Raw genomic sequence first — 17,160 nt, forward strand, 5'->3', positions numbered from 1 at the left:
CAATGATTCAGGGCAAGCATACAAACAGAAGTCCAATTCATGTGTCAAAAGAATGATGTACTAACCCACAAATGTTTCAATAGCCATATTATACATATATTTGGAGATTTTGATCGGCAACTTTAGCACCAAACATTTAATGAAGCTTGTCCAATTAAGACGTAACCAAAGTGTGCAGTTTTGGAGGTCAACGGAGAAACGGATATTGATGGTTCACGCAGTGCTGACTTAATCCCTGCGTCAGACATGCTGAATTTTAACTCTTATTGCAACCAAGTTGCATCATGTTGAAGAATAATGTCAGGTCACCGCTGTCTATTTGATTAGATTTCAGTTCCGGTACTCCTACATTTGCATTTTTCATTTTAAGATTTTAGTCAATGCTCTTAACCAGAGAAACTGAGTCTAATAAGCTTGAATTTCCTCATCGCCAACAAGCAACTAACAAAAATATGGAGCGTAAGGGTCAGAACCACTCTGTGTAAAGAATAAATGTAAGAAAATATTCCTCCTTTCTAAGCATGTATGATGGAAATGTGTTTGATAATGAATGATGGCTATTGGAGTCTAGACCTAGGGAATTTCATCTAGCAATCACCAGCTTTGTACCACACATAAATATTGTATGATACAAATACGTGGTGCAAAGCAAATGCTCATTTGTTAGAGGACAGCATGAAATGAGTACAGTGGAAAATGCAAATAAGTTCTAGGAATGACTAAGTAAGATGAATACATTTCCCCACAATGAAAGGATTATGTGGTGGATACACAAGTAGGAATCTACTGATGGGTGAGGGGGCAGATAAGTTAGCCTTCAACTCCAACAACTATAAATGTGAATGAGTTTTCTTTTAACTGAAGTTTGTGCTTTTCCAAAATAACCCAAATTGTACTATATGTCTCTCCAAAACAGAAAGAAAGAAATCACCAAAACCAGTAGAGAAACTAATAACATAGCGATGAATTTCCATGTGTAGTGGTGGTCTTTTTATATGTAGTTTGAGACATACTATAAACAACGTCTGTCTATTGTACATGTGTCTGTGTTACTACTGAGTTCCCGTGTTGCAGTTGCTAAATACATATGATCTGATCTGAATCTGATTCTGCACTTCAAACGTAACCATTAATAACAAAACCAATGGAACTCACTTGCAAGTCTTCAGCAATGCACTGAGTCACTTCCTGAAATATTTAAATGTCTTTTGGCTATTTTTTTGATTAAAGACTTCGTCTTGATGGAACTTAATCAGAAATTACTGACTCGGGTCAAAACCTGCCACCTTTAGTCATTTGAGATGTCTGGGCTTTTGACTCATTTATTGCCCATGGCATGTCAAATTAAGGCACCTCACAGCAAGGGTTTTGGTAAAAATGGAGATTCATTAAAGTTAATTCTATGGCCTCGGGGGAAATCAACAGTGATAGAGTCAAAGGGCTTTACCGTAATCCAATCTGCCTAGATATGAGTAATACAATCGGTAGTGCTTTATGAGTAATAAAGTGGGAAATATTTAGGCTGCTCGAAGACTTGAGGGGGCAATCATTGAACTGGGAAATGATTCAAATTGACAAAGACCCTCTGTCTTGGAGTCGTCATGTGCAACCTGAGTCCCGGAAGTCAAACCCCAGTGTGCCTCAGGTACGAAATGCTTGATGGGGAAATGGGAACCATGATTTTATTGCAAACAAACAAACATCATGTTTTTGCATGAAATAGCATAAAAGCATACATTTGTTGGACATACTTGAAGAATATAACAGTCATATAACATTAAGCATTAACAGACACGTCTCCTCAAAGGCAACAGATCAATGTACCTGCGACAAGCCGTTAATCATAACTAACGTAACCTTGACTTTCACATTCACATGCCTGTCACAGACATTTGTCTGAGACACAGGCCACTAGTAATGACTGAATTTTATGTCCAAATAATTAAAGTGTGGGTCGTCACATTCATTTTACACCCCAGGTCCCAAAACCTCAGAAGGATTGTTTCAGAGCGGGGAAACTCATAATCAGCACTTTAAGGGCAGTGTCCCTGATTTATAATGTTTCGTCAAGATTTCAGTTGGAAAGAAGCCATAAGGCTTCATTTGAGCTTTTGGTTAGACTGTACCTTACTCAGTGCTTATTAAATATTTTTCCATTACCAGCGGCAATAATATTTTGAGTTTCAATGTATCAGAGTTATTATTGGAGAGGTTTATATATGGGTTTCATAGATAACTATTAATTTAAGAGAATGCAGCTTTGTCTTGTGTATTATTGTGACAGTCAAGAGGTTTATTGCTTTATTAAGGCAAAGCTACCACTACCACTTAAAGGGTTTTCAAGTGGATGCTGCTCTCTTTATTTTTTTTTACGGGAATTATATATATTTTTTTCTATTAAAGAATGGATTTAGCTTTAAAGAAAAGAGAGACTTTTGAACAATTTGTCTATAAGCCAAAGTGGATTAGTGTGTGTGCTTTTATGAATTATATTAGAAATGCTTAATTCAAAACATACAAATATAAACCTTCTTAAAAGCTGAGCTGCATACATTCATATATGGGCCACATAAAGCACAACATAATCATCAGTAGTAGAAGTGGATTATGTTTCATAGAACATCTTTCATTTATCTGAGACATGGATAAAGACACAGAGCATGTGGGTTTGAAAGTTTCAGGACCATGGACAGAGGCACACAGAGAGACTGGGTTTGAAAGTTTCAGCACAATGGGGATAGTCAACAGAAGCAAGACCATATTATGCTCGAGTATCACATACTGTTTTAAGATGGGTTTAATGATGTGGTGAGTTCATACTGAAAAAAGTAACAGCAATGCATAAGTAAAGCCAATTGAAGTAACCTAGACAGAATTAAAGAATCACTTAGTTGTATCAGTTAGAATTAGCAGCAGTACAATCAGTCACATGGCCATTGGACTCTTCTGTGTTGAGTTTTGATATGTCAGTGTGCTTAAGAAAACTAATGAACCACAAACAATGGATGTTGTTTAGTTCCTGACATGCATTTTTGAGATATGTGATTCCTTATCAAATGGCTCCACTACAGTATGTTATTATGCTGACAGCAGATCATAACATACATTAATAGGGTGTCCAAAACATTCTTTATGGTGCAGTAAAATACTTACATGTTCATAGATACTACATAACCAGCTGAACCTTGCTGCCTCAGATCACACTCTATGATGGGATTAGAGACATAACAATGAAGCCATTACAACTGACTCTAACTTCACAGTCCATGTAATATGGTTAAAACAGACACAATGTGGGGCAGATGGACCAGGGGTTCCTGTACATTAAAGCAACATGAACACCCTTTCAGCGTGCTCACCCTCACATATGCTCACCACTACACAACCTGTTCAAATGCACCTATCCATAGAAGTCAATGATGTGTGGGCTATGCTTAAACCATAGCATCAGAGAGTGGGTCATAAATAAGATGATGATTATGGTATAATCCCATGCGTGATTACACATCAGCACCAAATGCAAATGAGTTTAGTCACAAAGTATGGCCTGCAAAATGGATGGCTCATATAAATAAAGTTTTCAGCAGTTATATCAGTCAAATAATCTATGTTGTGTATATCTTACAGTTGCAATTGAAGACCATGATAGCCTGTATTATTGAAAATGTTTTATTTTATTTTTTTTGCCTTTTCATCCACAAAATAGCTATTTTGCCTTATAAATATTTACATATAGTACAAAGTCTTGTTATTTAAACTAAACAATTTGTCTACACAGTAATTTCTCCTGCAATATGTATTATTTGTCTAACATGATACAGCACTCTATGAAACAGTACGAAAGTAACTGGCTGGTAAGGAAATCAGTTCTGGCATCGCTTTAATTTGACCTACACTGTTTTCCTGTGTGGTTTTGATCTGCTGGATGAAAAACAAATACTTTCCCAGACCATCAGTTTAAACAGCAGTGTGGCTCAGAGGGATGCAGACTGCATTGCACAGCGTGGGCTTAAGAATTAAACACCCAAACACAATGATATTTATTAATCTTGGGAAGGTTTGCTGAGTATGCACTCTTGTTTTCCAACATTGTCCTGCTTCACAATCACATATACATTGCACTTCTAAGCTCTTTAGTAAAAACACAGTCTTGCACAATACAGTCTACAGTGCTTTAGGCCACTGAGCGGCTCCACCGCAGCACTTCGGGGACACATGCCTTGCACAAGAGCATATGAGTCACTTCTCCCACTGCAAGGATTTAAGACAGAAATCCCTTGTCTCTAATCTTTATTCTAAACATCCTGCTGTCTGAGCCATTCCGCTGAGTGGCACTATTGGAATATTTTTGCCTTGCTCAAAGGAGTGAGCAATTGAAAACAAACAGCAGGCCACAATGAATCCCTGGCACAGGAAAGGGTGAGACCACAACATAGCCGGTGGGGCTACACACCACATGCATGGTGGCAACAAACTCCATTGCCCCAGTGGCTCTGCAGCACATAAAGCCGAAGCTGAGCTGCTGCAGTCAGCCTTCTGGCAGCAACACAGAAGCTGCCAGTCAGTGGAGAAATGGCTGAGCCTGCACAGAAATGATGGTTCATTCATTCCAAAAGGAGGGAGACTGATGGCCCTGAGCGTGTGCTGATCTTACCAGTTACGGTCACCGTCACCAGTGCCACTGTGTATGTGCCAGTGGAAAATGTAGGTGAGACAGCTGCAATTTTACACCCCAGCCACCCCATAGGTCTTTTGAGTCAACCTCAGACTTTAAGTTTGCCAGGTGGAGTCTCTACTGTAGCACATACGTCAGACTACACTTATGTTACATCTACACTTCCCTCCAAACAGACAGTTGGACGTATCTGTTCTCTCAGAGTCAGACACACTAAATAAACTTTAGGTCACTTTCTGACTGGAAGCTTGGTTGCACTATCCTTGTGATATATGAAACCCCCTTGCTTGACAATGTCCCTATTAAGCAGAGGTAAAGATGAATCCCCTCCTCTGACTATGACCTGGGAGAGGTCACATTAATCCGTTGTTAGACAGCCATGTTATACTGGGAAATGTTAGACCCTATACCTCTCCTGTAGTCCTGGGGAGAGAGAGGATGGCAGCCTAAGATTGTGGATTATGGAATGACAGTTACAGAACAGGACAAAATGAAAACTGCTTTCTCAACAGTAGATTAGCACCTCAGACGCCTGAACCTGGTCTCAGGCTGCCAACAGTGGGAGGGTTTGAAGGCAAAGCTTGAGAAATGCCACTTCTTCCAATTGTCGGGCAGAATGTAGCCAGCAGTGGAAATTCCCCTCCAGAGCCACCATATGTCCCTCCTAAGCCACCCTAGTTCGAGGCGGGCTGAGATGAACAGACGTGCTGCTTTTCTGCCTGTTCTCCGGTACTGCAAACGCTGTGACATGTTTTGACTCCCCTGATCAATGGTAGTGCATTGTGATTTTCCCGGTAGGCCATCACATCAGCTTCTAGCTGATGCTAAGCTACCAGTAAACTGTTTGTAAGTGATCTGAGTGGCTGTCCTATTAGTGGGGGTTCACCTATCCGCAGTGACAGGTTTCCCTCACCTGCACTTCACAGCCTAGTAACTGTGTGTGTGCGCAGTTATTTAACACTTTTTATAGTTAATAGTGTTGCTTGGTAAAATATATTTAATTTTGTATACATGGGGAAATTTGTTGACTGCCCAATGTATTATTATTGAATCTGTGGGATTTCTGGTTGGTTAACATGAAGTTAAAAAGGAGTCACTGCAACTCAGAACTCTTAGCTAAATTAGGACTTACCACAGCCCGACCACAATTTCAATCAACTGCCAGGTCCTGTGCCAGGTCCTGAACCTCTGCTTTTAGAGATAGGATTGCTGTTTGTCTAGGTGGATTTGCAGCTGCATTTTATGTGCATAAACATCAACTGACAGATGTAATGGGGGCTACTGCCATATTTAAAAGGTGTTAAAGGTGCAATAAGTAAGATTTTAAGGACCTGTAGCACAAAAAAGACCATGATATATCTGCAGGGTTTTATAGGGTTGTTGATCATTACCAGTGAGTCAGCTGCTACCGAGCCAGGAACTGAGATTTCTCACTTTCAAAACTCTGTCTGTACTGTTGGAACAACCTCAGCTGCTCTCATATTTTCAGCTGCTCAGTGATGGATGACGGTATGAGTGCCACAAGAAATTTTGCTCCCCAGCCAAAAAAGCAAATGGAAGATTATTAGAGTACTTAGCATTTGATATATTTCCTCTTCACTTGATGTTTCTGTTATCCACTCTAATTAATGTGACTTTAATATTTATGTCAGTTGTAGTTCACCATAAACTGTGCTGTAAGCTGTTGATGTTGGAAACATGAAAAGCAGATATTGTTGCTGAAATTCATTCATATTTGAAAGAAGTTGACAAAAGTCATAGATGGCTTTGTGCCCTTAACACAAAGCATGCTCATTTCCATCTTCATTGAATCACAGGACTGTTTTCCTCTTTAACGGTTTTTAAGTCAGGACAAATTATCTTATGGCTTAATGAGTAAGTCATTCCAAGTAGCAACAACAAGCTAGTTGATATTTATCAAAAACAAAGGGCCAAATAAGTCATCAAGGGAAATGTCACAGAGAGCTGTAACCTTTTAGAGGGGCTAACCTTTGAGGCTCAGTCGCAAGATATAGAGTCATTTGCTGGAGGTAGAGTGGTGCTGAGTCGTAATGAGTGCCGCTGTGGTGTTTGTGACAGAAATTAACTTTGGGTTAATGATTAGAGAGTGTCGTCTGGGAGTTCCTAAGCACACGAGTGCCGCAAAAACAAGCACAGACACACAATCCTGCAGATGCACATGCTTTTACACTTGCATACCCACACAAAAACATACAGACACAATGGGGCGTTTGATAAATGCATACTATCAATCTTATGGTTTCGTCAATTAAATCCTTGAGGCTCTCTAGGATTATTTGGTCAGCAGCTTCTCTATGATATGAAGCAGCCACTCAATATTCTGATCAGGTATTGGAGGAGATCTTAGAAGCATTTTAACCTCAGAGTGCTTTCCTGCTCTGGTTGATTTGCTCAGTACAATCTGTAATACAATTAATCTGTTTTGTTCTCATATACACCCACAAGCACACAGCAGGATTGAAATTTACCATCAGTCCTGCACTGGCTACAAACTCCTGAGGCCAATATTGATTTTAAACTTCACCAAAGATGTCCACATAGCAATCCACACAAAGCTTTACCATCTAAACAGCTGATGGTGAACACTTTAACACTGATATGTTTTATCATCACAACACACTGTCTGTGTGGTCTGTATGCAGCTTTGCCTGCATGATGAAGCATCCCGCCCCAGGTTTAAGTCATAAAAGTGAAGGTGCTGGGCCAGAAAACCACATTTTCTGAGTAGGTAATCATGACCATTAATCATGCTGGCACACTTCTCTTTCCCATTGGCCAAGAAGAATAGGTCACGGCTAAAGACTGTACCTTCACACTGGCAGTGAATATGCATCCCCCTCCACCTACTCAAGGCCATTCGGGCTGATTTGTAGCGGCAATCCTGTGAAATTACCTGAGTTGTGGTTGTCGAAAATAAAAAATAATGATAAATTGGCCATGTAAGAGTCATTGCTTCCCAACATTTCTGACACTGTCAATAGCAGCTCATTTAATGCTCAAATTTGATATACTCTCAGGATATACATTAATCCAAGTTACTCAGTTGTTTCAATTTATCCCAATTTTATAAATTTATGAGAGAACAGAGATTTAATTTTCCAAAGTTTTAGTGTATTAAGTATATAAATCAAACAAATGTGGACACATATAACAAAGATTAAGCATGAAGTAACATCAAGTTTGTAGCTGCATTCATTCAAGATTGTGACATATTTCTTACACAACGTACACAATTGTGTTTTTCCGTGACATTTGGTGACATCAAAATGAGTAGGTTAGCTCAGTCTCAAAAAAGGTCTGAGAAACATTAACCTTGTTGTGAAAAAAAAATAAAATGTCTAACAGTTATACAACTTCACTTAAAGTTAAATAAAGCTTCAGAATCTTGAAACAAGGGAAATCAAAGCAAATCATTCTCATCCAATAAAAAACGTGTTCTTCTCAAGTGGAAAGCAGGCATTTTCATTTTTACAATGCAGTGATTTGTTTTATGTCAATATCTTGAAACAAGGCAGGCCACTCCACTCATGTAAAAACTGCAATCGATCCACGAGAGCTCTTCCCACAAGTTAAATTACCTTAGAAACGAGTGACACTAGCCACTAGTGTTCAGGAGAGTAATGTTGCAAGGCAAGAGAAGATGACTTGTTAAAATGAGCAGTTTTTGCGTTGCACCGTCAATGTGGCAGCCTTTCAATTTCCATGTTCACAAATGCAGTTATTCCATGGTGCCTTTTGGGAACTGGCTCAGTGCAGGGCAGATTATGATGAAATTAGGTCACACACATACTGTAACTGCTGCTGTTTGTTGTTTGCTGCACTCTGCCACTTTTTGGGGCCAGAACGAGGTCTGAAAATGCCCCTGTGGGTCCTTTTAATCTCTAAAAGAGTAGACTGATAGCTGACAAGCCCAAATTTTGTCAAAAGTCCCTGACCTCATACTAAACTTTTGCATTGCTACTGCTGGCAATACTGCTGACATACTGTGCTGATACCGGATAATGACTTTTCTCATGAGGTGAAAAGAAATCATGCAAGTAGTTATTAGATTCAGAGCTAATTTAGAATTGGAGGCAATTTAAACGGAGACTTTATCTCGCCAGTGCAGCATTTGAGATGTCAGTGGTGTATGTAAAATCACCTTATGCTGTCGAGGCCTATCATGACAGCTTTATGTCTGTTAGACAGGGTTAAGTCCAACATGCTCACCCTCTACAAAAATAAGTGTGGTACATGCTTGTGCTATTTAGCGAGTGGCTTTACCCAGAGCATTTCTTTCTGAGCAATGTGTGCGCACAGTGCATGTGTAGGCGCATTTAGGAATCTTAAATCTGAATGATGCTACTGAGATGCTAAACTTTTTGCATAAATACTGTATCCATCATAACAAATCACAGAATCTATAGCTGGGTTTTGGGAAAAAAAAATTGGTTTTAAAATGAATCCAATAGAATGAATGAAGAATGGTCTTATTTCCTGAAACATCTTTACATCCTTCACTATTATAAGGTGCAAATTAAATTATATCATGATGTTAAGATGGATAGGTAGTTTATCATAAATATCTAAGCTATGTGTTACAATGTATAGTGTTCTAGTCTACTCTAGTCAAATCCTTGATGAACTGCAGCATTTTTTGTGCTGTTATGTTTATGTTAAACTTGTCTGAGTTTGAGTGGAATCCCCACAGTGGACTTCAGCAGTCACTTTCATACTGTAAAAACAAAACACAACTTTGTATCGCATGTGTTTATTGATGAGCCCAATCTGTCAATGTTTGAAAGGTTTTTGTGAAATGTTAATGAAATAAACAGACTGAGATCAAAATATTTGCATCCTATTATGTCGACACTCTTGAGACAAGAACATTTGCCTCTTTCTCTCCCTCTCTGTGTGTGTGTGTATATATATATTACTTTCTCTTTTCCTTTGAATGTTTCCCCTACAGCTCAGTGGAGATATGAAGAATCTCTCTGATGGAAAAACAGTGCCATCACAGGGCTGTTTGGAAACAGCATGAACTCCTCTGGCCACATAAAGACATTACAGCCTATAGTAGCACCCATGCAGACAATCTCAGTATGTAGAGTCTATTTCACTCCATAGCAGACATTTTTTTCTATGAAATCTGTAAGAGAATCATCTTCTTAATGTTACCAATCTTCATAGGAAGAAATGAGTTTGACTGGGATAATTACCCTCAAGACCTGAGTGATTAGCATCTCAGCAATATCTTATCACCTTCAGACCATTCAAGGAGATTAGTATGGACTAGCTGAGGTAGGAGGAAGATAGCAGAAATTTGTATTTACCCAATAGACCCATTGATCAAAGTAAACACACTTTAAGAGATGCCCCATGTGGAATGAATCAATGGGGATCAATGGAATTGAAACAGGCCACAGCCTGTAAATATCAAAGGTCGATTTCCCTGACCAGAAGTGTATCAAGCAGAATAAGGAGCAAGGTGAATTTCATCAAAAACTCCTCTATAAAAGCACTAAATGTGTAGAGTTTGGTTTAAAAACTGACTAAAATAACATAGTGTTCAAAACCAAGCAGACAATTATAACTCTGAAAATAGAAAACGGACGAATGAATCACTGAGTCTCAGCCTGTGAAGCGTTTACAAAGTATACGCAGCATCTCTGGTTTACCTGGAACCGTTTTTGCTTTGTTCCACCCCCTCTCAGACATCTTTTATGTCTTTTCACTTCGAGCTGACTAATGATGAAAAAAAATGCCATTAAAGTAATCTTTTAAACGGCACTTCCCCAGACACAGTTGGATGATTTGATGCGATGATGCTCCTCAGGGAGACCTTTTTCTAAAGTATGCTCTTAATGTAAGCTAAACCTCAAAACGTGGAAAACAATACAGGGTTTCACACTTTTCTAACTTGTTTTTCTTTTTGCATTATTTAAGTTTTAATAGATTTCCTCACTTTCTGGGTTTCACATGGTCTATTCTAAATGTACATATATAAATATAATTTCTGTTCTTCAGAATAAAATCTCAAACAGACAATTTCTGAAAAACAGAAACACAAACTGAAGAAAATCTTAAAGAAAGGAGAGAAATGGAATTCGTATTTTTACAGACCTGAAAGTGATTATAGTAAATGAAATATCCACAAGTTGCCTCACTCCATCAGTAAAAGTCAATGATCAACTAAGTGCTTGCCCTAAATACTTCAATGAATCTACACCAGGCAGCTGAAAATAAAGACGCATTTTGAGAATCATTTTATTGATGGTTCAGCATGTTATTTTAAAACCGTATCTGAAAGAGACTCATTTTGTTAAAAAAATAAGGTGAGTCAAGCAGATGTCAGCCGGGGTTCAGAATAGAGGTTTGAGTTTCTTCTGAATGCAGTTTGACATGTCAGAAGAGAAACATTTTTGGCAGCCTTTCCATCTGAAGGAAATCTATTGTGCACAGAGGAAAGAGAGAGGAGTAGAAAAAGTCTTGTGTATGGAGAAGAGAAAAACATTAATTTGGCTTTCATGGACCAAATATAACTAATTGTTTTATTTTTAGACTATACTTTTAAATATATGACAAGACAAAAATCTTGCAGTGCTTTGAAATTTTAAAGTTTTCATTTTATTTGATTTTACTTCAGTTTTTTAAACTATGAATGCCTCATTTTGGTCTAATTTAAATTTAAATGTCGAACAGACATCAGTTCGTGATATGAATAAAGAGGGGGGGAATCTAACTAATTTGACCACACAGCTTTGCCACCATTATGCTTATTGTATTCCAGTATCAGGTAGCAGCTGTGTAATCACATGTATCTGCTGGAGGCATTTTAAATAGCTATATGGAAAGTGCAACAATGAAATCCTGTTAACTCTGAAACCCAGATGCAGACCATCCGTTGCTAATAGCCCTATTCAAACAAGAGCAGTAATACGTTTATTATTAATGAATTACGCCTCAGCCTCTGTGTTTCATGATTTCATTCATGTAATGAAATTTCCTGAACCTCTTGTGGCCTGGATATAATTGTGCTAGGTCAAGATTTAAGAATTTGTCAATGTCTGATTAAGCAAAGAAGAACATGTTTTGAGAAAAAAGTGCATGTTTGTTCTGGGATTTGTTTTCACAGAAACATATATATATATATCAAATATTTATGTCTATATTTAAACATCCCAGCCAGTGATGATTGAGGCGGTGATCAGTGTCATTGCTATTGTGAGTGCTAGGTGTGTGATGACTCAACATGTTCTCATCCCAAGACATCAAATAGTGACGCTGCTTTGTTGGGCCCCTCTGCGTTTCATGCACAATGTATCGTTTAGTATCTGTATGAGACGCCTTTTTAAATGAAGTTGATCAGTTAACTTAGGTTCAGGAGCCTCAACTGCACCTCTAATTAACTGGCAAGCTTTGTTTACCTGGTCAACCCCTTCCCGGCCTGTTTGCCTTTCCTTTTCTTTCATCCATTCACCCTATGCCTACCCATCTCTCCCTCTAATCATCCCTACCCACATCCCTTCATCCTCTCTTTTGGTTACTACAAAAGTACTTGGATAGTTTTAGGAAAAGGTTATAGTTTGGGTTAAAATAAGTTTATTATACGATGTAAGTCATGTGAAGTAAGTGACACAAGTCACAGCCATATGTCACAAAGGTAAAATGATGTCACATAAAACTTTAAATAAGCTGACTTCTTTGACCCATCCATCCACCCGACCTCCTCCCTACGGTGACGTTATACTATATCACCTGACTTTCCAAAGGCTTACTGACAGAGCGGTGTGTGTCATACAGATGTAGCTACCTTGTGTGTCTGTGTGAAACGGCAAGGGGTATGACAAAACACCGGTATTTGATGACCTGAGAATGAGAACAAGCTAGTCAGGCGGAGTTGTTGACAAATTTCCTGCCAGGTGTTGTGATATTACACCAAAAGTCGGTATATCAAAACCACCTGCGTGTACATGCGTGCACATCCACTTCTATGCACACAAACAAGAAGCCCTTTTTGCAGAAATGTCACACTACATTCACTTTTGTTACTGAGAGAGAGCAGTAATTACTCATGAGTGCAAGATCACGTGTCAGAAAACTGGAAACGCTTGTTTTAAGCATTTGAACACATGAACAATGTTTTTTTTCAATGTTTTTATTCAAGAAAAAACACTGATATGAACATTGAGATGACACTGAGCAATAAGGGTTTGCTGGTGATTAAAGAACTGGGTTGCTATCCTGAGCACAATCTTATGTAGCCAGTCCTCTGACTTATGGAGCTCTGGAGAAGAGAAGAGTTGGTAGACTGATGGTGATTAAATAGGCTGTTTTTTAAACCAAAAGTTATTTTTGGTTGGCTCATTGTGCTGTTATTTAATTCTATATTTTCCATATATGTGTTTGTTCTGTCATATTCACAGGCTAATTTTATATAACCACAGATCAATCTGAAGCTCACTAACATGAGAGCCCAGACTGCTGAAGCTAAAAATATGTATCAAACCAGGATGTGTAATCACATCCAGGTTTTATTAATGTACTGTGGCTAAAATAACAGGAAATCATATTTCATATTTCGTCAAATTGGCATTGGCCCCATTACAGGAAAAACAACAAAAATAGAAGCTAAAAAGACATCCACTCACACTAATTGACTGACAGGTGATCTTTTGGAAGTGCAGTGCATAAACACCTCTGCAAAGACAGAATAGCAGCTTAGCCATGACAACTTAGCACTAATATTCTTGCCAGAAGGAACAAAAGACTCTTTATTTTTGTTGGCTTTTTGTTGGCAGTACATGCAAACAAAACTACTTTTTATGTTATATTTTAAAGAGCTCAGTGATTTCAACTTAATGACACGACCATCTTTATTCCAAAGCACGCTTTTTCTAAAAGCTCATAAGCCATGGCAACATTTTTCCCACTGTGCTACTTGTGTCACATTCACATCATCTATCAACAAGCATGGGAACCTCTGCCTTTAACAAAGCAGTTCACCAGCAGTGAAAATGTGCGCAGTGAATGGGGGAAGACACAAATGTCACATAAAACAAGGGAATGAAAGTGTTTGATCATGTAAAACTAATAAGAGAAAGAGTCCAAATCAATTACAGTGTCAGAGTGGTTAAAGCCGCTTTCTCATGGGCTGTTTTACCCAGTAAACATCACTGTTTGAGTAACTTTTTTTCTTGTCTCACTCAATTGCAAAATCTCAACAGTATCCCACTCCGAAACCAGCCTCTTTGAAATCCAGCTGTGTTGACAATCTTGCTTCAGACTTCAGCTTCAGTGCACCTCAACACTCTCTCATGTAGCAGCACGTCAACAGCCTGTCTCACTGAGATGTTACACATTCCTTGTCTCTCTTCCTTTTTCCTCTCTGCTCTCCCCAGCAGCCTGTTCTACACCTGCTGCATTATGAAACAAAAAGTCAACACAGGGAACACCGTAAAGGTATGCCATGGTGTATCAAATCAATTCGCTTCCCTTAGGCAGGGGTCGCATATCATTCTATGGCCACGTATTGCTCTGTGTGTGCATGTGAATGAGATTGAGACAGACACACATGCACCAAAATTCCCTCCAAAATAAAGGCTCAGACATGTTCAGCTTGAAGACAAGGCAAATATGTAGTTTAGCATCCTCTTCAACCTTTTTTAAATTGTATATTTCTTCAACATATTTGGTTTTAAGTTATCTTAAAAAGACTGACTAAGTACCATATCCCATTTGACTTTACATTGTTACATATCAAAAGTGGGACCCAAGATGCTTTTTTCAAATGCAAAAACACACAGATATCTGATCAAAAACGTCTATACAATGCAGCCACAGCATCATATCTCAAAAACCAAACCATGCTGTAAAGCCTCAGTCTGCATCAAAAAACATAAAATAGTGGGGTTTCATCCTGTTAGCTTCTGTTTGGCAAAGCTACACAATCTAGTTTCCTTTGAGCTCCACCAAGAGTCTAGTGATTGAACTCACATGATTTCTCTTTATGAGTGGATGAAGGTAGAGCAGGCTGCAGGCTGGGTGAATGTGTGAGTGTGTGTGGTGGTGCATGTGTGTGATGGTGGGATTAGTGACTCGCATGGGAACACTAAACTTTATTGCATGCCAACGACCAACGCTCCAACAATTTCTAATGTACCCCCTGATGTGTTAAGATCACCACAGACTTTTTTTTTTAAATTATGGCTGCTTCACTAAGCTACCATAGCAACAGTTTTTACCAAGTCTTTGCTTTCTGAAAATCATCTAGTTGCAAAAAAAAAGGCTAAATTATGCAGCAAGTTAGGAAGCAAATCAGCCACGAGACTTTAAAAGATGCATGTAGCCGGCATACATTTCACACACCACAAATTCGGAATCTCATGAAGGCAAAGTAGCACTTTGTTTGCGCTCACCTTACCTGTGCAGCTTGACGTAGAGTTCCAGATGGCTGGATTATAGACGACTGATACCTCAGGTTGTGGATGCTGTGCTGGAGTACACACGGCAGTGAGTAGCAGCAGCAAAAGCAGTGGGAGGAAGGAGACAGGAGGGTAAAAAAAAAAGGGAGGAGGAGGACGAAGGCGCAAATGCTGAATTATGGATGTGGAGGGGGGAGAGAGAGGGATTCCTCTGCCGCCTTTACTCCCCAGATCGCAGAGCGTGAATCATCTTCTGCATGGATCAAATGGCACAGTCCACTGAAGGGCTGGGTCGGTGCAGTGAACACAGCAGAGGGTATCTGCTGAGGCTGGGTTGGGATGTTGGGGGGGGGATTATGCTATATGAGAAGCAACACAGCACAGGAGTGTTACAGATAGTATGAGGAACCATTATTTAGCTCAAATACTCAGCAGATAGTTCCTCTGTCTCTCTCTGTTCCTCTTTTACTACATACATGCACACATAGAGTGCACCTAATCAGTTTATACTCTGACTGCAGCTAACAGTCCTCTGTTTAACCAGGCAATCAATACCTCAGATTCTTTATGGGATCCCACTCTTCCTTCTTAAACTATTTATTCTCCACTCATCAAGACTACCTTAATCTGTTTGTTTCCAACACAGTTTCACACAAGACATTTCTTCACATTATTCTTGCCAAGTTCCTAGCTGACCAAGTTTGTTGTCTATAATCTAGTCGAGTTCTTGATTTGTTTAAATTGACATGTACTCATGGCCCAATTGATCACATTACAGTTATGGAATATCCCCTTGATTACCTGCGTCTTCCTGATTATTACCCAGCTGCTTCTAATGCCATCCCTTTTTTCTGGTTCAGTATTTTTTCTTGCTGTTCACAACTATTGCGTGTCTTCTCACATGGCCCAACATCAGCGTCAAATTTGTTGTGTCTTGTCTTGTTGTCTTCTGTGCTCAAAGAGCTAGTCTTGGGGCCTAGTTACACCAGCTTTTATGATTTGGATCATTATACCAAATTTCCGTACATTTGGAAAGTACTATCCCCCATGCAGGGTAAAATAATATCCCCAAACTTAATTGAAATCCTAGTTCATGCGGTGCAAACGCGCTGACCTCCTCCAAAGGTTCCTAGTCCGTAGGGAATGTTCTGTGGTGGAAAGGTGGCTTATGTTTACCAGCAAGTTGCTAAGTTTGTCTGTCAGCTGTTTGGTGCTGGGCAGGTAGAAAGAGTCAACCAAAATGGTAAATTTGCAGCCCATAGACCAAATCAATGAGGTAAACGACAAAAATGCTCTGGTTAGTGTTATTCCAGAGTTAGGCAATCATTGTCTGTGGGTTTATCCTTATAATTGACCCCTTTCACATTACACAGTCATTGGATGCATTGTTAATAGGAAAATATTGATTAATGCAACTTTAAGCTGGCAGGCAAGCTAATTTACCCACCAGCTTTTGATACTGCCTATATGTAGCTATGCCACTTTCTGCTGTGGTCCCTTCCCTTCTGATGTTTGCCAGTCCACATCTAATAAATACTGGTCTCTCAAAAACTAGGTCAATTTCCATTAAAACCTTCGCAAACATCAACTGGCTCTGTCTGGGTATAGTTCTTAAAAAATTAAGCCTCAAACTGGTTTGGATTTAGAGGTACTTCAAATTCCTCTTTGTTTAGCAGCAACTAACAAACGTCAAACCTCAGCAAAAATCTGAGATATAATTAATTTCTACCACTGCCCAACCCAGACAAAAGGTTATGTGGTTTGCAACATGAAGCCTCTCTCCTCTTCCATTTCAGTATTGGTTATATTGCATTGCATTATCATACAGCTTTACTGCCTCCATTGTGCCCAGTGTGAAAGCTATAATATACAGCAGAATAAAATAAACTGGCTCAAGCGAGCATTTCCTGCATTGATTGAGTGTTTCAACAAACTCAACACTGCATTATAGCAGTGCATTGTGAGGGTTACAGCTCTCTGTCTTCCATCTCACTGCAATATTCAGCTCTGAAAGCACAATATTTTATGGATGATGGACAAGTGATTGCTGGGAAGTGCATT

At 39.1% G+C, this 17,160-nt stretch overlaps 1 protein-coding gene across 2 annotated transcripts in view; it reads right to left on the reverse strand.

The window, feature by feature from the left end:
* The window catches only part of LOC127369697 (cadherin-18), a 151,870-nt gene extending 136,574 nt beyond the window's left edge, over positions 1–15,296 (reverse strand). Inside the window, exon 1 of one of the 2 annotated variants that reach the window (XM_051411315.1) lies at positions 15,099–15,296. The gene's annotated coding sequence lies outside the window, so the exon portion shown is untranslated. Of the gene's footprint in view, positions 1–15,093 lie in introns of both variants that reach the window. The other variant, XM_051411316.1, reaches the window with a different exon arrangement.
* Between the last annotated feature and the right edge of the window lie 1,864 nt (positions 15,297–17,160).

The sequence above is a fragment of the Dicentrarchus labrax genome, unplaced genomic scaffold, assembly GCF_905237075.1.
Source record: "Dicentrarchus labrax unplaced genomic scaffold, dlabrax2021, whole genome shotgun sequence".
Classification (NCBI taxonomy): Eukaryota; Metazoa; Chordata; class Actinopteri; family Moronidae; genus Dicentrarchus; species Dicentrarchus labrax.